We start from the raw sequence: 21,615 nt of genomic DNA on the forward strand, positions 1-21,615 counted from the left end.
CCACATCCTGTGTGAGAGCGCCTGGCTCCCGGAGCGGCCTGGAGAGGGGGCGTCCTCTGCGCCCCCCAGGCCGAGCTTACAGGCAGGCCAGGTGGCCCGGCCCTGCCCTTCCTCAGCCTCAGCCCACGGCCGCTGAGAGCAGACCAGGGGCCTGGGCCTGCCCCTGCTCGTCCACGGCGAGTCCCCGGGAGAAGCTCAGCCTCACTCCTTGTGTGACCCGAGGCCTGGGATGTTGCCTTTCTGAGCCCCACGTTCCTCACTGACCCGGGGGCTGGGCCGGCCCCCGCTCTGTCTTTTCTGTTCGGTCACTCTTTGTGACCCCTTGGACTGCAGCACACCAGGCTGCCCGTTCCTTCACCACCTCCCGGAGTTGGCTCAGACTCCTGGCTGTTGAGTCGATGATGCCCCCGGCCGTCTCATCCTCGGTCGCCCCTTCTCTGTGTTGGGCTGAGGGTGCCTGCCAGTGTCACGTGTGAGCGTCTTTCTGCAAAGCATCTCCGTAAGCCCTCGAATCTTGTTGCACACATTTCGAAGACGTCACGTGAACTCGAGCTTCCTGGCTTTTGTTGGAAATCGGAGCTGTGGGCCCCTGTGTCCTGGGGCAGCCACCGGGGGATCTGAGAAGGTGCTGCGTGCCCGTCGGGGTGCAGGGGGAGAGCTGGACTGTCCTGGGCTGGCTCCCCTTGGTTTCATCACCGGCCTGGCCCCGGTTGGCAGCAGGGCGATGGATGGGTCCTCTGCAGGGGGTGCGTGTCAGGGACTGAGATGTCCCGTGTGGTGACCTTGGGAGGGCTGTGTGGTCCTTCTATCCCGTGGAAGAGGAACTGGGATCCTGAGAGTGGAGGAGATGGGAGGTGCTTTTCTAGGGGTTGTAGTAGAGCTGAGCAGGGGGCCCTCGTCTCCCAGGCGAGGGGTGGGCGCTCACAGCTCCCGTGGGGCACCGGGGACGGGAAGGGGTCCCCGGCTTTGACTGCCCCAGAGCCTGTGGCACTTGGAGGAAAAGGGCTCATTTCACAGCCGCTCCCCAGAGTGAGGGTCTGGGGCCAAGGGCTGGCCTGAGGGGGGTTTCTTGGCTTTAGAAAAGCAGTTTCCTTCCTGCCTCCCTCCCTTCCTTCCTAGACAGCTTTATGAGACATTGTTCATGCACCATGAAGTCCTCCCATTTAACGTGTACAGTTCAGTAGGTTTTGTCAGGGTTATAAAAACATCATCAGAATCGAATTCTAGAACATTCTCATCACCCCAGAAGGAAACCCCACACCAGTAGCAGCCACCTCCAGCTCCCTCTTCCCAGCCCCCAGCAGACTGTGGTCTATTCACCGTCTCTGTGGATTGTGTGTGCTGGACGTTCCTGGACGTGGAATCATGGAGTATGTGGTCTTTGGGGGCTGTCTCTGGTTAGTCACTCAGCGGACACCTGGGAGCTTCGTCTGTGTTGCAGCGTGAATCTGGCTGCGCTCCCTCTCGTGGCGGGCATTCCAGCGTGTGGGCGGGCCACGGCTTTGTTAGTCATTCTCTGGGCAGTGAACGCTGTTGGCACCTTTTAGCTTCTGTGAGTGCCGCTGCCCTTGGCATTCGTTGCATATCTTAGAGTGGATGTGTATTTCCATAGCTTTGGGGAGTGTCCCCGGGAATGTGGTATTGCTGGGTCATCTGGTAACTCTGTGTAACTGTCAGATGCAACACCGAACTGTTAACCCACAGTGGCTGACCCACTGTCTTCGCCAGCACTTGTTATTTTCTGTATTTTTAAAAAATATTTATTTAGTGTGTTTTTTTGGCTGTGCTGGGTCTCAGTTGTAGCATATGGGACCTGGTTCCCCAATTGGGGATTGAACCCCAGCCCCTGCGTTGGGAGGTCAGAGTCTTAACCACTGGACCACCAGGCAGATAGTCCCTGTCTGTCTTTTTGAATGTGATCTGCTGAAGTGTTAGGTGATATCTCATTGCAGGTTTCCCTGAAGGCTAGTGACGTTGAGCACCTTTTCTCGAGTTTAGACAGCCCTGAATACGCAAGTCTGCATTCCATTAGCCACCAAAGCGATGCCATTGTCACTGTGTCAGGAGGTTTCTAGAAGATTCCACCGCCTACTCGTAGGAGGAGGGGCACAAAGGAGGCCACCAGTGTTGTTCTGAGAGTTACCTTGACCCCGTGGTCCCTGGCTCGCTCTCAGGGACCCCCAGGCTCACGCCTGGGAGCTGCAGGTCTCAGTGCCGTGTTAGGCGTGTGCACTAGTTTTCACAGATGCGGCGTTGTGTGTGCACCTCTCTTTCCTGTGCTCTCCTCCGCGGACAGCCCACCGCGGGGCTTGCGCTGTCGGCACGTGGGCCGGAGCTCTGCGCTCTGCACGCCCCCGCACTTCCTCACCGTCCCTGCTGGTGGATGCCCGGTTGTCTCCATTGCCGCAGGGAACGTCTTCCTGTCCTGGCAGGAAGTTGCCGGGTCCGTGTCCATGTGGGTTAGTCTCTTTTCTCTTGGTGAGTCGTTTAGCCAATATCGTCAGGAGACCCTCTCAGAAGTGTGCACGCGGGCGTGCTCCCAGTCACTGAGTCGTGCCCGACTCTGCCATTTACTACTCCAGGGCATCTTCCCAACCCAGGGATTGGACCTGTGTCCCTTGTGTCCCTGTGTCCCCTGCCTTGGCAGGCAGGTTCTTCCCACCGCGCCCCCTGGGCAGCCTCAGAAGCTTGCAGCTCAGTGATACGTGTCAGAGGTGAACGCCCGTGGGCCCAGCACCCGGATCATGAAGCATCATCCCGAGGTGAGCAGGGTCCCCCCGTCTGCGCCCGTCCCCAGAACCACTGCCTTGACTGCAAACAGCTCTGGGAGTTTTGTAAACGGGGCCGTGTAGTCTGCTCTCTGGGGTGGCAATTGCGCTCAGCATGGCACTTTCGTGTCTACTTGTTGTGGGCGCCACGGTTGGTCCTTTTCGTGGTTGAGAGCTACTCTGTGGTGAGGACAGACCCCAGTTTGGTGGTTCCGTCTCCTGCCAAGGGCTGTGGGCTTGTTTCCAGCCTGGACCCTTCCCAGTCTGCATATGCCACACCTGTGTTTTGATGACCGCCTGCACGCTTTTCTCCAGGGAGGTGCCGGCCGGCTGCCATGGGCTCTGCTGGAGAGACCATGGGGTGTGTACTTCTAATCAGTACCTGCCAGCTCCCCTCCACCGATGGTACCAGACGGTACTCACACCTGCCGTGTACAAGAATGCTTGTTTCCCAAGGTTACTGAGTCAGCAAATACTTATGAGTGCCTCCTGCACAATTCTAGGTGCCAGAGAGACAGCTGAGATAAACAGTGAATGAAGCTGGCACCCCTCACGGGCCTTCCACCCTGTGGGAAGGGGTGCCCACAGCCCGCCATGAGAACACGTCAGATCTGTGTCAGATGCTGAATAGCAGCACAGAGAGCGCGGAGCAGGGCTGCGGGATGCTTGCCCCTCGGCCCGAGGCATGTGTCCCCAGGCCCGTCGGTGTGTGCGTGAGCTCCTCTCCCCTCTGCTCTGGCCGAGGGCCCCCGGCAGGTCTGCCCGCATGTCTGCCTGCCCCGCGTGGGTGCAGGTGGTCTGTCTGCGTCTCACCAAACCGGTGCTCGTCCTTCCTGCGGGGGACACGCCTCCGTCACGGCAGGAACGAACACACGGTCTGCTGCCACCGCGGAACCTCTGTGGGGCACGGTAGGCATTTCTTCCCGATCCTAAGACCAGGGGTCCACCCGGCTTGCTGCCCCAGGCTGGGCGTGGCCGCTGGGAGTGGGTGCTTTGGGAGTGGTTGTTTCAGGATGGCCCCCACCAGGGTGGCTGCCTCTGCCCGACACGCTCATTCCCATCATGGAAGCAGGGCTCCCAGGGAAAGATGAGACGGACACGGGGACTCTAGGATTGGGCTCGGAACTGGCTCAGCCACTGCTTTCTCCACGTCTGCTGCCCGCCGGGCAGGACTCCAGCCCGGGGTCGAGGGTCCCTCTTGATGGATATTACAGGGGGTGTGGGAAAGAAAGGAAGTGCATTGGGTGATCATTGCAGCAAATCTACCCCAGGCCGGTGTTCTGGGAACCTCATCTCAGTCCCTAAACAGCCTTCCAGTGAGTCCCCTCCCACCAGGGGACACAGCCCGCGGCCCAGCAGCGAGCAGTGGTGGGGCAGCTCCAAATCCAGGTCCTTCTGACCCTCGGGGGTCCCTGGCCTGGTCCCCAAGGCTGAAGCTGCCCTGTCCCGCTCTGGCTGTGTGACTTCAGGCACATCGCTTCACTGCCCTGGGCCTCGGTTTTCTTGTCTGTACAATGGGCTTCCTGAGGGCTCCCTGCTAGAGTGTGTTCTCAACTGGGAGGAACCTGGCGCCACGTGCTGGGGTCTGCCGCATAGCAGGACTGCCTTCACGCCGGTGTCCCGGGTGCTCCACTGGGAGGGCAGACCCTCTGAGCTCCAAGCTGCTTCCCGTTCACCCACCGAGTGGCTCTCCTGAGGCTGAGCCAAGCCCCCTGGGCCTCCTGCGCCCTGAACCTTCCAGAGCCTGGGTGCCCCTGTGACCTGCAGCTCAGAGGTGGGGGAGTGTCAGCCCCGTTGTCCTCCAGAGCCTCGTCCAGGTGGGGCTGGGGTTGTACAGCCTCGGGCCCCTGGTTTTCTAGCGTCTGGAGCCTCTAGGAGGAGCTTCCGTCCAGCCAAGTTCAGCTGTGCGTGGACCAGGGGTCTGTCGGGCCCTCCCTGCCTGCTCTAGGGTTTCCACGCAGGGAAGTCGGGCATGGGGCTGGGTTATGCTGGCCATGAGCCAGCTTGGTCTTCAGAGGGTGAGTCTTCAGGCAAGAGCCCTGCCTCTAAGGCTCCGGCTGTGTGACCTCAGGAGATGGGCGCACCCTCTCTGAGCCTCAGTGTTTGCATTGGTGAGACGGAAGGGTAAGCTGTCCCTGCCGAGGATTACTGACCAGCGGAGAGAGGGGATGACCGCCCACTCAGAGCAGCTGCTGTGGCCTGCGCCCCGTTCTTTCCCTGCCCCAGGGCCCGGCACTCTGGACGGTGGGCTGTGGGTTTGTTTCTGCTTAAGTGAACAGATGTGGCCTTTTCTGGGGCCAAGAGTTGTCCCTCTGGTGAAGAGGCAAAGGGGCCGGGCCTCATAGGGTTGGCTGGGGGCGTTCAGCGGCTTACTGCCTACCCCCACCCCCACCTGTCCCTCCAGCCCCCCCAGATGTGTAGAGATTTCCCCCCACTCCCCGCCGGGCTGGCCCCTGCCCTGCACCTTTGTTCTGGTGCCCAACCATGGACTCAGCCCCCTTCCTGGGGGGGTCCTGCCTTTGGCGGCACAGCCTGGCCGTGGGCTGACATCCCAGAAACAGGGAGCATCTCCTCCTTCAGCCTCGGTCGGGCCGCATACACATCCCTTGGCAAGCGCTGTGGTCCTCCCTGGACACATACCGACTGGGTGTTACTGCCCGGGACGCCCGTGGCGTGGGGGCCATCTGCCATCTCACAGCCGAGGCGCCCGAGGCACAGGGAGGTGAGGTCCATGTACGGGGTCACTGAGGGCGATGAAGCGGATGTTTGCCAACCGCCCGCCGCTGGCACCTCCTGGGGTTTGTCTAGCTGCCTGGCCCGGGAGGGTGGTTCTCCCCGTGGTCAGAAGATCGAGGCTCCAGGTCCCCAGCTCCAGCGTTGCTGCAGGTTGAGGGGGGACGAGGCGGCATGGCCTGTCACTTTAGATTTTTCAAAAGATGCTTCGGATCTGGAATTTTAAATCAAGTCTGCGTATCTGTAAATGTATATCAAGGCCCCAGCGAAGCACGCAGTGGGCACCAGCTTGCTGCTGTGGTTTAGACTCACAGGGCGCCAGCTGCCCCTAGTTATACGTCTGGGACACAGAGGCCAACAGGGGGGCTGGCAGACTTCACAGCGAGCTCGGACAGTGGGGTCCCCAAAGCTCCAACTCCTGGCCCAGCAGAATCCAAATCCAGAAAACAGGCTCTAGGCTTCTGGAGAGGATGACCGAGGGGGCTGCAGAGTGGGGGCGCTGCAGTGGAGGCGGTCACCCCCGGCCTGGAGCGGGGCTGTGACCTTAGGCGGAGGCAGCCGTGCTTGAGTGGGGACCCGGCTCCATTTGCAGTGAGCAGGCCGGGCAGTGGATCAGGGTCAGCTGGACACCATCTCCTAGCCCGGGAGCGGCGTGTGCTTCCTGAGACAGGTGTCCCCAGCTCGGTGGGGACTCGCGGGCCCATCCTGGAGGGAGGCGTAGGGGGCGGACGCCGACTCCTGGATGGAGGAGCTGCAGGGTCGGAGTGGAGGTCTGGGGCTCAGAGAGGGGAGCCGCCGGCCTGTTTCTTTCCCGCCAAGCTGGCCCCCCCTGGTCAGGCGGGCGGCCTCGGGGGTGGGGGTGGCTCAGGGAAGATCTCGTGATTCCTTGTCCATCACCGCCTGGCCCCCGAAGCCTGGATCCCTGAACAGAGAGACCGCGAGGGTATTGTCTGCAGTGGCTCAGCCCGTGGGAGGCAGAGCAGGGTTCCGGCTTCCCAGCTCGGCTCCCAGTGACGTCCAGTGTAGGGTCCTCAGTGGGGGTGGGGGTGTTACCCATCTCTCCCGGGCCCCTTCACTTTGACCGTTCGCCAGACACTGCAGACTGCGGGGGACGGGAGCAGAGGATGGAGACATTAGCGGGGGGGGGTGGGGAAGAGATCTGGCCGAGGTCTAGGTCGGGTAGGCCACGAGTCTGGGTTACGAGATAGGGAAAGTCGCTGGGCGAGGTCGCTGGGAATTTGGCTCCAGAAGGACCCCAGCCTGGCCCAGTGGCATCAGTGGAAACTGACGGGAGCACTGGAAAGCCTGCAACCCCAGACCCTTGCCCAGTATGCAGCCCCCCACCACCCCACCCCACTGCCTCGTCTGATGACGGACCCCGGGGTGCCTTCTGCCCCTTCCCCAGGCAGGATTTCTCATGTCCCCTCTGCCGATGCCCTGCTTCCTGTTTGCATCTCATCTCAGAACAGAAAAAAAAAATCTTGTCCAGTTTTTTATGTGATTTTTTTAAATGTTTTTGACAAGTCAGTTTTATTAAGATGGGAATTGAAGTTATATTTACATTTCTCTTAGAGTAAATACTGGCTTTGGAAAACCCAAATTGCCTTATAGATAAACATTTTCTCTTATTAAACTGTGTGCGTGTACGATGAACTAGTAATTAAACTATCTGGAAAGAACAGGAAAATAAAATGATGTCGTTTACAAGATTCGTCTATAAAACGAAAAGCTATCCCAAGAACCGGAATGCCATCAGACTCTAGTTTGAGCAAAAGCATCGTCTGGGGTAGCAGCTGTTTCTGAAGCTTACAATGAACAAGAGCGAGTTCGTGACAGAATCTGTGTCAGATGTCGCGGTTTTTCTGCCGTGTGAGTTACACTGCAAGCCTGTACTGGGGGTACAGGGGTCTGCAGAAGCCTCTAGAAGCACAGCAAGGGAGTGCCCCCACATCAGGGGCCACCAGGAGCCTTGTCGGGGGTGGGCTGGCTGGTGGCCGAGTTGAGCCTGGGTGGAGGGAGGGACAGGGCTCCTTCCAGACGAAGGCCACTCTCATGGCACCCAGCCTCGGTCATGGGCCCTGCGTCGGAAAGATGCTCGCGGTGGTCTGCTTCGAGACTCCTCTCCCGGCGACTCGTTCATTCTTAGGGCGTGAGCTGTCCACTACAGCGTCCAAGTGCTTGGGTCTCTTTGTTCCTTCCTTGTTTCTGGGACAGTTATCTTCTCAGAAAACAAGGCTGGTCCCGTTCGGTTTGTCAGCGTTTGCCTGCAGGTTCCATGTGCCCAGTGGCCCTTTCTGTTGTGGCATCCGCTCACCGTGGTGCCCGGGCCCCACACCCCTCTTGAACAGAGCAGAGCCTGTCAGGAGTCTCTGCACGGCCCCCGATCAGGGCAGCCTGCTTTTGTACAAGCGGCTTTTCTCTTTTCCCATGGTGTTGGCTTCTCATTGATAGTGAGGGTACCAACAGCCCTAGCCCTTTAAAATGCCCATGACAGACCCCTGCCCCTACTCCCTGGGAGGCTGGGAGGGTAGGACTTGTGCTGGTCATCCGACCACCCCCTACCACCTTCCAGAGCTTCCCAGGACTGGCCGGAAGCCTGGCACGGCCCGTCCGCATCAACAAAGTCCACCGTAGAGCCTGCAGGTAACTGCGGCTCTGCCGTCCACAGCATCCAGCACCTCAAGTACCACCTGCGACCCCAGCCCCCACCAGGCAGCTGGGACAGACCCTCCAAGCGGGTTGGGCTTGGGAAAGAACTCTCAGTCCCGAAGTTGTCCAGGGCTTGCTCTTTCTCTCTGGTTTCAGTCACATGCGCACGTGCCCATGTGGTGGACCGGGTTCGGTCTGGCACAGTCTGTTGCAACAGAAATAAAGACATCTCTCGATACATTGCTGCGTGCTGTGGTCTGCCACCTAACACTTACCAGTGCCCTCCTGCTGCATTCATGCTCCTCCACGAGTCCCCAAAGTGTCGCCTCCAGTCCGTTTTGTAAAGTAGTATCTAATCAGGGATGATGAGATCTTTTCCGGTTCATGTTGTTTTATTTCTTGAATTTCCTTTTTTCTGAAAGGTTTTATTAATACTGTAGAGGCTCTGGAGCATCTTTTCATCTAGATTAATTTAATAGTACCTCTTTATAACTTATTTATGTCTTACTATATAGTTTTATAAAGTATTATGTCTGTAAAGCGCACAGATCTTCATAAAAAAGCTCAGTAGGTTCCAGGCAGCTCCACCCAGATCAAGACACAAAACATCTCGAGCGCTCCAGAATCTTCCTGGTGCCCCTTCTTGGCCAGTCCTGCTCTCCCTCCCCCCCGCCCCACCCCCACCGTGGAAGCCGCAAGGCTGCCTTATCGTCATCAATGACTCCTGCCTATTCTTGAGTTTATTGTGTATAATGGGAACCATATGATATTATTTCGCTTACGTTTAACTTCTTGAGCTCAGGACCATGTGTTTGAGAGTCATCCAGACTGCTGCGTGTACCAGTAATTCATTTTAAAGCGCTGTTCTTTATTGCTCCATCGTAAGGATGAATCATAGTTTATTGATCTGTCGCGGTGTGGATGGAGGTTCGGGCTGTTTCCAGTGAGCAACTGTGGTGAGTACCGTGGCTGTGGACATTCTGAGTGTTTCCGAAGCGTGTTCACCCGGCAGAGGAATTGCTGCATCGGAGCTGTGGCCGACCCTGCCGGTTTTCCAGAGTGTCACCGGTTTCTGTCCCCACCAGCCACGAGCGGGACTCCAGCTGGCCCCCGTCTTTGCCAACACTGGATGTGGTCTGTCTGTCTCATCATCGCCAACCTGCTGGCCGTGTAGCGGGATCTCACGGTGGTTTTAACCTGCATCCCCTCGCATCTGATGACGTTGAGCACGTGTTCGTGTTTCTGTTGAGCAGTTTGTTGTTCTTTGCCCGCTTCTAAATTAGGTTTCTTTGTCTTGCCAGTGTCTAGGAATTCTTGAGACGTTCTGAGGATATGTCTTCAGCTGGGTCGCAAATGCCTCTTCTCATTCTCTGACTTTTCTCTCCACTCTTGTGATGACATTGTCTGATCGGCACATTGCAGACACTGTCTTCTGAGGAATGGAGACGTCTCAGTTTAGTGAAATACACTTTATCGAGCTTTACTTTTATGGTAATGTATTTTTTGCCCTTTTCAAGAAATCTTTGTCTACCCTGGAGTCTTGAGAATACTTTCCTTTGTTACATTCTGGATCTTTTAACTTATTTCACCTTCCACATTAGATCTCGTTTGTTTCTCTGGGTGGCGTGAGTAGGAGTCAAAATCCCTTCCTTTTTCTGTACAAAAGCTTTTAAGTTTAATCAGGTCCCACTTGTTTATTTTTGTTTTTATTTCCATTACTCTGGGACGTGGGTCATAGAGGATCTTGCTATGATTTACGTCACAGAGTGTTCTATGTTTTCCTCTAAGAGTTTTATAGTTTCTGATCTTAGATTTAGGTCTTTCATCCATTTTGAGTTTATCTTTGTGTGTGGTGTTAGGGAATGTTCTCATTTCATTCTCTTACACGTAGCTGCCCAGTTTTCCCAGCACCAACTTACTGAAGAGGCTATTTGCCCCATTGTCTATTCTTGCCTTATTTGTCAAAGATAAGGTGCCTGTAGGTGCGTGGGTTTATCTCTGGGCTTTCTATCTTGTGTATATTTCTGGTTTTGTGCCAGTACCATACTGTCTTGATTCAAATGGATAGTCAGTTGCCCCCAGTCTGGGTGTTGAAAAGCCCGTCTCCCTGCCACCCCCCTGCCCCACCCCCTGCGCTGTTTCCTTAATCAGGATCAGGTGCATGGGAGTAGGTTTTTTCTGATCTCTCTTTTCTGTTCCATGGTCAAGCTGTCTTTGCACACTGCCCTGAGTTAGTGGAGTCCCTTGGGATCTTTTGCTTTCTGGTCGCCTGACTGCCCCTAGCTGGGTGTGTGGTCGGGACTGCTGTCTGCTCACCTCTAAAACGGGGCTGAGGATGGGACCCTCTTCCTATACCTGGAGGGAAGGTGCCATGGCTGCAGGCTGGGGCCCACCAGGCCAGAGATCTAGCCAGTCAGCCAGGGTGGCTGGGCACCTCCCAGGTCAGGCTGGGGTAGTCGGCACGTGGGTGGGGTGCTGACTCAGGGCAGGGGAGGGAGTCAGTGGGCACCCCTACAGGGAAGCTAGGCGGTGAGAGGAGCTGTCGGGGGCGGCAGTGCTGGGGACCTCCTGCCCTGGGTGAGGGATGGAGGCATCTCTGAGGGGCTGGATGGCCTGGGCCTGGCAGCTGGGCTCAGCCCAGCCACTCCTGCTGGTTCTCAGCCATCGTGTCCGGGATCCCGGGGTGTGAAGACAGCGCTGAGTCTCGCGTGTCTGTCCGTCTTCCAGTTGCTGTGAAAGGCCTCCAGGCACAGCCAGGGCCTGCAGGTGACCCCTCCCCCCAAGAGCACGGAGCCTCGGCGCCGCAGCATTCCCTGGGCTGTTTGCTCAGGCCCCGCAAACATCCTGTCCAAACAGGGCGCTGGTGGCGGTGGCCGCCCGTCACCCTGCAGGTGGACATTTTTCTGCAGCATTTCCAAAGCCGCCATTCTCTAGGGCTCTGATGTCTGGGAGAGGGAACCCTCTGGAGGGGTCACGACCTCCGGGCTGGATTGTTCTGGGCCAACCCCCGTTTCCTGTGATCAAAGGAGGTTAGAGTCCCCAGAATTCTGCTCAGGGTCTTTTTTAGGACAGCACTTTTCTTCAGTAGGCGATACCTGCCTGCGATAAGGAAAACACCTACAAAGTACAAAAGAGGCAAACAGTCAATGACAGGGCGCCGCCTCCCCGCCAGGGCCAGGCCCCTCGCTGGGGCACGCGCTCTACCCTCCTGAAACCCTCCGTGTGCGTGTCTGTGTCCCTTTGAAAAGGTCCTGTAAGTCGGGCCCGACTCTCTGCGACCCCATGGACTGTTAGAGCCCTCCAGGCTCCTCTGTCCCTGGGATTTTGAACAGGCAGGAAAGTTGGAGTGGGGTGCTGTTTCCTCCTCCAGGTTTGAAGAGGTCGGCAGTGGCTCACTAGACACTGCTCAGCGTGAAGCCTGTCTTCTGCGCTCTTTGTAGTCTGCTGGGAAATTGTTCCACGGAGTTGTGTGAGGATCTAACACCAAGCGTGTCCTTTTTGACTCTGGTGTGCGATGCGGTGGTCGTGACACCAGCTGTTTCTTCGCTGCCCTGCCGGCGGGGTTGGCTGGGCCTGCATCTTGACTGTCACACATTGCGGGGCAGCTGGTGTCTGGGGCTCGCATGTCAGTGCCCACTGTGGGCCTGTGAGCGGTTCGATTTCTCCGAGGGGAGGCCCTGTGTCACTCTTCTTACGGCGCGATGCGTTGTTTTCTTCCTACTGTGGTAAAGGACGCGCAGCAGAGCCCTGGGCGCCGTGCCTGTTCTTAAAGGTACACATCCGTGGTGTTAGGTATGCCCCCCGTGATGTAGCCACCACCACCTTCCCCACCGTCCAGCTCCCGCACGCATTCTCTTCTTCCCAAACGGAAGCTCTGTCCCCGTGAAACACTGACCCCCTATCCCCGCCCGCTGCCCTCAGGAACCTCAGCTCTGCTTCCTCTCTCTGTCAGTGGAATCCTGTGTGAGTAGAATCTGATCACACTTGGCCTTTGGTGTCTCGCTTGTGGCACTTTTGGGGACAGTGTTTCAAGACTCTTTGCATCTTTAGTCTGAGAATTTTCCAGGCAGGCGATCTTTCCCAGTAATGCCTTTGTTATGGGGTGTTTGCGTGTAGAGGAGCATGGGGCACTTGCTGGACGGTGGCGGAGGGGCTCGAGGTGGGGACCACCCACCACAGCACCAGCCGTGGGGGCAGAGACTGCGGCCCCCCTGCCCGCCTGCCCAGTCACTGCCATCCTGGCTTCTGCGGTCACGAGCTCCTCGTGTTCGCTACAGCATCACCGCCTCAGCAGGCGCTCTGCTCTTCCGTGGGTTGGAGCACCCCTGAGGGGAAGCTCAGCATCTGGCCGTGACGGCTGCTCCCTCGAGGCCGTGTCTCTGTGGTTCACCGTGTCTTCGTGTGTGGGTGCCGTGCGTCCCTTTGCACCGCATGGACCTGCCCGTGTGTCCACCTTCTGGCCACGAATTCAGACAGGAAGCAGAACAGAGGTCACTGAGGCTCCTGAGGGTGGGGCAGGGAGGACCCGGGGAGAGCTGGTCGGGGAAAGTCAGTTACTGGATGGATCCTGGCCGTGGGAGCGCCAGGGGGTGCCCCAGGCTGGTCGCTCAGCCACGTGTGCAGGAGTGAGCCCAGATGAGCTCAACCAACCAGGGTGCGGACGCACGGAAGAGCCCTGGGGCCGGAACTCTGTGGACTCGGTGCCCGGGAGCTTAAAAAGACCCCAAGAGACAAAGCCTACGACCTCAGCGGGGTGATGGGTGGAGCGGGGGGCCTGGGGGTGCTGGGCTCTGGACGAGGAGCCAGGGTCCACACCTGGTGGGCTTTGCTGGCCCTGCCTTCCGCTCCCGTGCCATGGATGGTACCAGGCAGCGCCAGGCTTGGCTCTGAGCTGATCCCCCACCCGCTCCAAGTGGGTGGCCCTCCCGGCCTCAGGGGTCACGCCCCTGAGTTCCTTTGTCTGAGAAAGGAGGGAAGCCAGCGTGGGGAAAGCTAGGAGAGAATGGTGGGAAGGCTGCCGAGTGCGGGCTGGGTCCTGGCGTCTGCTGGAGGGGTGCGGGGGGGCGGGGGCAGGAAGGGAGCCCGCTCCGTCCACATGGCAGAGAGCCGCCTCCTGGGCTGGTGCTGAGATTTCCAGACAGGGCCTCCAGGATTGGCTGCATCAAGCCACCCGGGGGCCCAAGTGGAGAAGCTGAGGCCGGAGAGGGGAAATTGAGGCATGGGACGCCCGGCTCCCCTCCTGATCTCGAGTGGGCCTGACAGCAGTCCCACCTGTAAGAAATGCCTCTGGAGATGAAACTGCCCAGCTCCCGCCTGGCTCGGGACCGGCACTCAGTGCATCCCAGCCGTTAGTGTTATTCTGATACGGCACGCGTCTCCTGCCATCTGGCTGAGCCCCAGGGGTCTGTTGCAATCTGCTCATCTTTAAGGCCGTCTTGGAGAAGGCTTAGGAAGAAAGAATTCAATCCAGTGAAAGAAAGGACATTGTGTGCTGAGCTGGGCGGACAGGGGCAAGCTGCCTGGGTGGAGTGAGCTCCCCACCACCAGAGGTATTCAAGCAAGGCGAGACTCCCACATGCCTGGAGTGTGATGGGAGAGGATTCAGTGTGGATGGTGCCGTCACTCTCAGGGGCCACAGAGACTTAGCTCCCTACTCTGAGGGGACAAAACAGACAAATGAAAAAATAAGCTCATAAATAACAAGAGGGTTTCACATAGTGATAAGCGCTGTGAGGAGACTGGAAAGTGAGTGATGTGATAAGATTGGGGCTGTTTTGCCACCAGGTGTTCTCAACTTTTATCCAGTTGCTTGGATTAAGGTTTTCCTTTTTGCTTGTGGATTGTATTTTCTTTTTTCCCTAGCTTTATTGAAATGTTTTACTGTTCAGTCTGTGAGTCGTGTCCGACTCTTTGCGACCCCCTGGACTGCAGCGCGCCAGGCCTCCCTGTCCTTCACTATCTCCCTGAGTTTGCTCAAACTCATGTCCGTGAGTCAGTGATGCCATCCGGCATCTCATCCTCTTTCGCCCCCTTCTCCTCCTGCCTTCAATCTTTCCAGCGTCAGGGTCTTTTCAAGTGAGTTGGCTCTTCGCATCAGGTGGCCGAAGTATTGGAGCTTCAGCGTCAGTCCTTCCAATGAATATTCAGGATTGATTTCCTTTAGGATGGACTGGTTTGATTATTGAGCTATAATTGCTGTATAATATTGTATAGATTTAAGTGTATAATATGATGTTTTGATGTACACGTATATCATGAAGTGATTATTACAGTAAAGTTGGTTAACACATCCATCGGCTCATATACTTCTCATTTTCTGTTCTTTGTGCTGAGAACATTTAAGATCTACTCTACAGGCGCATTCGAGTGTATAACACAGTGCTGGCAGCCGTAGGCACCGTGCTGTACCTTGGATCCTGGAGCCTATCCGTCTTATGTCCTCTGACCAGCGTCTCTCTGTTCCTCTGACAGCTCCCCTCACCTCACCACCCACCCCAGTTTGGCAGCCATTCTTCTCTGCTTCTGTGAGCCAGGCTTTTTTAGATGCCATGTGTCAGTAATATTATAGTATTTATCTTTCCACGTCGGACTTATTTCACTTAGCATAATGCTCTCAAGGTCCGCCTTGTTGTTTCTGATGGTAGGATTTCCTTCTTATTTGTGGCTGACTAATACTCCGGTGTGTGTGTGTGGGGTGTGGGTGTGTGTCTGGGGGGTGTGTGTGGGATGTGTGTGTGTGTGGGGGGAGGTGCGTGGGGGTGAGTGTGTGTGTTGTGTGTGTGCGTGTGGGGGAGTGTGGGGGTGTGTGTGAGGTGTGTGTGTGTGGGGTGTGTGTGGAGTGTGTGTGTGTGTGTGGGGGGAGTGTGGGAGTGTGTGTGGGTGTGTGTGGGTGTGGGGGGGTGTTGGGTGTGTTTGGGTTGTGTGTGTGTGTGGGGGGTGTGTGTGGGTGTGTGTGTGTGTGTTTTTGGGGTCTGTGTGTGTGGGGTGTGTTTGGTGTGGGGGGTGAGTGTGGGTGGGGTGTGTGTGGGGTGTGTGTGGGGTGTGTGTGTTTGGGGTGTGTGTGGGGGGTGAGTGTGGGTGGTGTGTGTGTGGGGTGTGTTTGTGTGTGTGGGGTATGTGTGGGGTATGTGTGAGGTTTGTGGGGTGTGTATGTTTGGGGTGTGTGTGTGGGGTGAGTGGGTGGTGTGTGTGTGGGGTGTGTGTGGGGTGTGTTTGTGTGTGGGGTGTGTGTGGGCTGTGTTTGTGTGTGGGGGGTGTGTGTGTGGTGTATGAATGTGTGTGGTGTCTGGGTGTGGGGGGTGTTTGTGGGGTGTGTGTGGGGTGTGTGTTTGGGGTATGTGTGGGGGGGGTGTGTGTGTGGGGTGTGTGTGGGAGATGAGTGTGTTTGTGTGTGTGGGGTATGTGTGTGGGGTGTGTGTGTGGGGTGTGTGGTGTGTGTGTGGGGGGTGTGTTGGGTGTGTTTGTGTGGGTTGTGTGTGTGTGTGATGTGTGTGTGGTGTGTTTGTGTGGGTTTGTGGGGGGGGGATTGTGTGTGTGTGGTGTGGGTATGTGGTGTGGGTGTGGGGGGTGTGTATGTGTGGGGGGTGTGTGTGTGGGGTGTGTGTGTGGGTTTTGTGTGTGTGGTGTGTGTATGGGGGGGTGTGTGTTTTGTGTGTGTGTGTGTGGGGTGTGTGTGGGGTGTGTGTGTGGGGTGTGTTGGGTGTGTTTGTGTGGGGTGTGTGTGTGTTTGGGGTGTGTGTTTGTGGGGTGTGTGTGTGGGGGGGGTATGTTGGGTGTGTTTGTGTGGAGTGTGTGTGTGTTTGGGGTGTGTGTGGGGGTGTGTGTGTGGGGCGTGTGTGTGGTGTGTTTGTGTGTGTTGTGTGTGTGCGTGTGGGGGTGTGTGGGGTGTGTGTGTGGGGGGTTGTGGGGTGTGTGTGTGGGGTGTGTGTGTGGGGTGTGTTTGTGGGGGTGTGTGTTTGTGTGTGTGTGTGTGGGGGTGTGTGTGTGGGGGGGGAATGTGTGTGTGGTGTATGTGGAGTGTGTGTGTGGGGGGGCTGTTGGGTGTGTGTGGGGGGCGTGTGTGTGTGGGGTGTTGGGTGTGTGTGTGTGGGTGTGTGTGTGTGTTGGGGGGTGTGTGTGTGGTGTGTGTGTGTGGCGGGGTGTTTGTGTGGGCTGTGTGTGTGTGGGGTGTGTGTGGGGGGTGTGTTGGGTGTGTTTGTGTGGGTTGTGTGTGTGTTTGGGGTGTGTGTGTGGGGTGTGTGTGTGGGGTGTGTGTGGGGTGTGTTTGTGTGGGTTGTGTGTGTGTGGGGGGTGTGTGTGGGCTGTGTTTGTGGGGGGTGTGTGTGTGAGGGGTGTGTTTGTGTGTGTGTGTGGGGGTGGGTGTGTGCGTGGGGTGTGTGTTGGGGCTCTTGGGTGTGTGTGGGGGGGGCATGTGTGTGTGGGGTGTTGGGTGTGTGTGTGTGGGTGTGTGTGTGTGTTGGGGTGTGTGTGTGTGTGGTGTGTGTGTGTGGCGGGGTGTTTGTGTGGGGTGTGTGTGTGGGTTTGTGTGTGTGGGTGTGGGGTGTGTGTGCGGTGTGTTTGTGTGGGTTGTGTGTGTGTGTGGTGGGGTGTTTGTGTGGGGTGTGTGTGTGTGGGGTGTGTTGGGTGTGTTTGTGTGGGTTGTGTGTGTGTGTGGGGTGTGTGTTTGTGGGTTGTGTGTGTGGGGGGTGTGTTTGGGTTGTGTGTGTGTGGGGGGTGTGTGTGTGGGGTGTGTTTGTGTGGGTTGTGTGTGTGTGTGTGGGGTGTGTGTGTGTGTGTGTGGGGTGTGTGTGTGGGGTGTGTTTGTGTGGGTTGTGTGTGTGTGTGTGGGGTGTGTGTGGGCTGTGTTTGTGGGGGGTGTGTGTGTGAGGGGTGTGTTTGTGTGTGTGTGTGGGGAGTGTGGTGTGCGTGGGGTGTGTGTGGGGGCTGTTGGGTGTGTGTGTGTGGGGTGTGTGTTGGGGGGGCTGTTGGGTGTGTGTGGTGTGTGTGTGGGTGTGTGTGTGGTTGTGTGTGTAGGGGTGTGTTTGTGTGTGTGTGTGTGGGTGGGTGTGTGCGTGGGATGTGTGTTGGGGCTCTTGGGTGTGTGTGGGGGGGGCATGTGTGTGTGGGGTGTTGGGTGTGTGTGTGTGGGTGTGTGTGTGTGTTGGGGTGTGTGTGTGTGTGGTGTGTGTGTGTGGCGGGGTGTTTGTGTGGGGTGTGTGTGTGGGTTTGTGTGTGTGGGTGTGGGGTGTGTGTGCGGTGTGTTTGTGTGGGTTGTGTGTGTGTGTGTGGTGGGGTGTTTGTGTGGGGTGTGTGTGTGTGGGGTGTGTGTGTGGGGTGTGTTGGGTGTGTTTGTGTGGGTTGTGTGTGTGTGTGGGGTGTGTGTTTGTGGGTTGTGTGTGGGGGGGGTGTGTTTGGGTTGTGTGTGTGTGGGGGTGTGTGTGTGTGTGGGGTGTGTTTGTGTGGGTTGTGTGTGTGGGGGGTGTGTGTGTGTGTGTGTGTGTGGGGTGTGTGTGTGGGGTGTGTGTGTGGGGTGTGTTTGTGTGGGTTGTGTGTGTGTGTGTGGGGTGTGTGTGGGCTGTGTTTGTGGGGGGTGTGTGTGTGAGGGGTGTGTTTGTGTGTGTGTGTGGGTGTGGGTGTGTGTGTGTGGGGAGTGTGGTGTGCGTGGGGTGTGTGTGGGGGCTGTTGGGTGTGTGTGTTGGGGGGGCTGTTGGGTGTGTGTGGTGTGTGTGGTGTGTGTGTGTGGGGGGTGTGTGTGTGTGTGTGTGTGTGGGGTGTGTGTGTGGGGTGTGTTTGTGTGGGTTGTGTGTGTGTGTGTGGGGTGTGTGTGGGCTGTTTGTGGGGGGTGTGTGTGTGAGGGGTGTGTTTGTGTGTGTGTGTGGGTGTGGGTGTGTGTGTGTGGGGAGTGTGGTGTGCGTGGGGTGTGTGTGGGGGCTGTTGGGTGTGTGTGTGTGGGGTGTGTGTTGGGGGGGCTGTTGGGTGTGTGTGTGTGTGTGTGTGTGTGTGTGGTTGTGTGTGTAGGGGGTGTGTACCCTGTTTTCTTTCTTCACCTGTTGATGGACACTCAGGTCGCTTCTGCGTCTTGGCTTTTGTGAACAGTGCTGTGAGCACAGGGACGCCCGCGTCTTTTGAGTTCGCGCTGTCCTTTCCTTCAGATGAGTACCCGGACGCGGGGTAGGTGCGAGTTCTGCCCTTGGTTTTTGAGGCGCCTCCTCGCTGTCCGCACCAGCAGTGTGGGAGGGTTCCCTTTTCTTCACGTGTTCACCAGCACCTACTCTCTCCTGCCGTTTGGTACTGTAACAGCCGCCCTGTCAGGTGTGAGGCGACAGCTCGCCGTGGTTTTGACACGTTTCTCTGATGACGAGGGATGTTAGCGCGTTGCCACACCTCTTGGCCACGTGCATGTCTTTAGAAAGATGTCTCTTTTGGTCCTTCGCCTACTATTAATTTTTGGTTTGCTATCGACTTGTATGAGTTCCTTATGTATTTCTTGTTAACCCTCTTATCCCATATCTGGTTTTCAAGTATTTTCTCCCATTTCATAGATCATCTTTTCCTTTTATTGATCACTTCTTCTGCTGTAAAGAGCCTTTTTAGTTTGACATGGTACCGTCTGCTGATTTTTGCTGCTGTTGCTTGCGCTTCTGGTGTCATTACCAAAAATTTGTTGCGAAGACCAGTGTTCAGGGTCTTTTCCCCTATGGTTTCTTCTAGGAGTTGTATGGTTTGAGTCAATCGTTTCGAGTTGGTCTTGGTATATGGTGTGAGGTAAGAGTCCAGTTTAATTTGGTGGGTTTTCTTTCTGAAGAAGCCTCTCTTTATCCTAAAGTCATTTCCTTAGGTTTTCTCCTAATACTGCCCTTACACACGTGGAGTTTATTTTTGTGTGTCGCGTGGGGTACATCCCAGCGCCAGATACTCAGTCCTCCCCCACTGGCTGTGAATGCCACCTTTGTCGCAACTAAATCCCCACGTGCACATAGGCCTGTTTCTGGATTTTATTTTGTTGCGTAACCTCTGGGATTCCACTGAAGTGGTAGATTAAGTAAAGGAAAATGGGCGTCCTTAAGGTATTTAATCTTCTCATCTAAATATATAGTGTATGTTTCTAACAAAGTATATGGTTGTGTCTATGTGGTTCAGTCACTAAGTCGTGTCTGCCTCTTTGCGACCGCCTGGACTGTAGCACACCAGGCTCCTCTGTTCTCCACTGTCTCCTGGAATTTTCTCAAATTCATGTCCACTGAGTAGGTGATGCTGTCCAGCCATCTCATCCTCTGCTGCCCCCCTTCTGCTTTGGCTTTCAATCAAGGTCTTTTCCCAGGAGTTGGCTCTTACCTATTAGGCGATTTTTTTCCTTCACATAGATTTAGTGTGTTTACTGTAGATTTATTTCAGGTTTCTTTCTTTTTCGTGTGGGACTTCTTTTCTTTTACCTTTTCTATTTAATTGTTGCTGGTGTACCGTAAAGCCACTAATTTGTATGTGTTGATTTTTTCTACCAAATAATAACTAGTATTCATTTTAGTACTGTGTTAATGTTGGTTCCCTGGATTTTCTAGAGAAGGGAAACCATAGCATCTGCAGAGAATGACAATCATGTCTTCTTTTCTAATGTTTCTGCTGCTTCTTTTTTTTTTCTTGCTTTATTGTGTCTGCTAGCATCTCTCAGACAGTGTTAAACAGAGTATCAGTAGATACTTCTGTCCTGTTTCTGCCTGCAGTGGGGCATGTGTCTGATGTTCCACCACTGGGCGTGATGTTTGTTACTTCTTTTGGTAGACACTGATTTTCAGGAATGTTTTGCATTCCTCCTGGTGCCTCAGAACAGCCTTCAGGTTGATGTCGAAGCTTATTCCCCCTGCTTTCAGAAGGGAAATTGAAACTCCGGAAAGCTCGGTGACTTGAAATGCATGCTAAGCTAATGACGCAGGCGGTTCTTCGTGAGCTCTGTTCCCGGAACCTCGCAGGCTGCTGGTGTCTTGATGACCTTCTTCCTCAGCCCTGCTGGGCCCTGTGAACTGCCCAAGGTCATTAGAGGTCCTCGCAGGCTTTGGCAGCTGTGCAGCTGTGGGTCTACCTAACAGAGCAGGCCGCTGAGTCTTAAGGGAAGAGAGATGACTCTACACGGCAGCCCCGACTTGTGGGCCCAGGTACAGTTATTCTGTGAAGCTGCGCTGCTCCTCAGCACGAACATAGGCGTCCGAGTTGGGCTTTGTCTTTGAATGTTATTTGTTTTCGGACCTCGGAGGCGAATGGTTGCGTTAATCACCTTCCTCATTTCCTGGTTCCTTGTCGTCTTAGCAAGACTCTCTCTCGTTTTATTTATTTATTCCTGTTTATCACCGACTCAATGAAGATGAGTTCAAGCAAGCTCCAGGAGTTGGAGATGGACAGGGAGGCCTGGCGTGCTGCGGTCCATGGCGTCGCAGAGTCGGACACGACTGAGCGCGTGAACTGAACTGACCCTCTTTGCCCGTGGCCGCCTCTCCCTCCGCCTCTCCCTCCGCCTCACCCTCCGCCTCACCCTAGGCAGCGGCTCTTCAGTCTGCCTGGGTTGTTTTGCTTGCATGTGTTCCTGCACGGGGGACACGTGTAATTTGCACGCAGTCTTTTCAGTTCCCGCTCCCGCTCAGGGCTGTTCCCTGCTGCTGCTTGTTGCCATGTGTATGCGTGTCCAGGTTCACAGTGCCGTGCAGACATCTTGCCTGCTGTTTCTGACGGCCGTGGGGTCCTCCGTGGAGGACGTCCGCACGTTCTGTCCACGACTCCTGCAGTGACGAGCCCTCAGGCTGCCTCCTTACCGCTTCCATAAGCCTCACTCAAGTGAGCGTCCTCGAACTGGAGGAATGTGGGTCCGGGCGATGATGACTGTCCTGCTGTAGACACCGGGAGCAGGACCGCTGGGCCCGGGACGCCGATGTGTTTAACTGTCCGGGGAGGCCAGGCCTCCACCCAGAGTGGCTGCTGCTGTCACCTCTCCCGCGCCCAGGGCACCAGGGCTCCCGCCTGTGCCTGGCATTCATCACTGTTTCCCATTTTTATGGTTTCACAGATGCTCTACTTTGGGGGTTGGTTTTTTTCATGTTTATTTCTAGGAGGTTACTGTATTTCTCAGTGGCAACTCTTTGTCAGTATAGACGCTCCAAAAACACCCCCTAACCTGTCAGCAGTCTGTAGTATTTGCCCACGGAGTTCTTGGCTATTCAGGGAATGTTAATTCTGAGGTAGGAAAAGGCATCCGTGTTTTAACCTGTGGTCTGTGCCTTTAAGACCTCCTCCCAGGCCCCAGCTCCTCCCCAGTCACAATCACACGCGTCCTCCTCCCCGAGAACATTCCCTGAAGACGCTGCCGCTGCCCCTTTCGCATGGCGCTGTCTTTTCTGGTCCCTCAGAGGCAGAGTCTGGGTTGGAGGTTCTTGGGCACATTGTGGTTCGTTCGCTGAAACTGCCCAGGGAGGGGAGCGGGGAAGGAGCTGATGGTACTTCT

General features: G+C 56.2%; 1 protein-coding gene across 1 annotated transcript in view; it reads left to right on the top strand.

The window, feature by feature from the left end:
- The window catches only part of FBLN2 (fibulin 2), a 67,309-nt gene that overhangs the window by 22,942 nt on the left and 22,752 nt on the right, over positions 1–21,615 (top strand).

The sequence above is a fragment of the Moschus berezovskii genome, chromosome 24 (genome assembly GCF_049115385.1).
Source record: "Moschus berezovskii isolate FMDL1 chromosome 24, NW_MosBer_1.0, whole genome shotgun sequence".
Classification (NCBI taxonomy): domain Eukaryota; kingdom Metazoa; phylum Chordata; class Mammalia; order Artiodactyla; family Moschidae; genus Moschus; species Moschus berezovskii.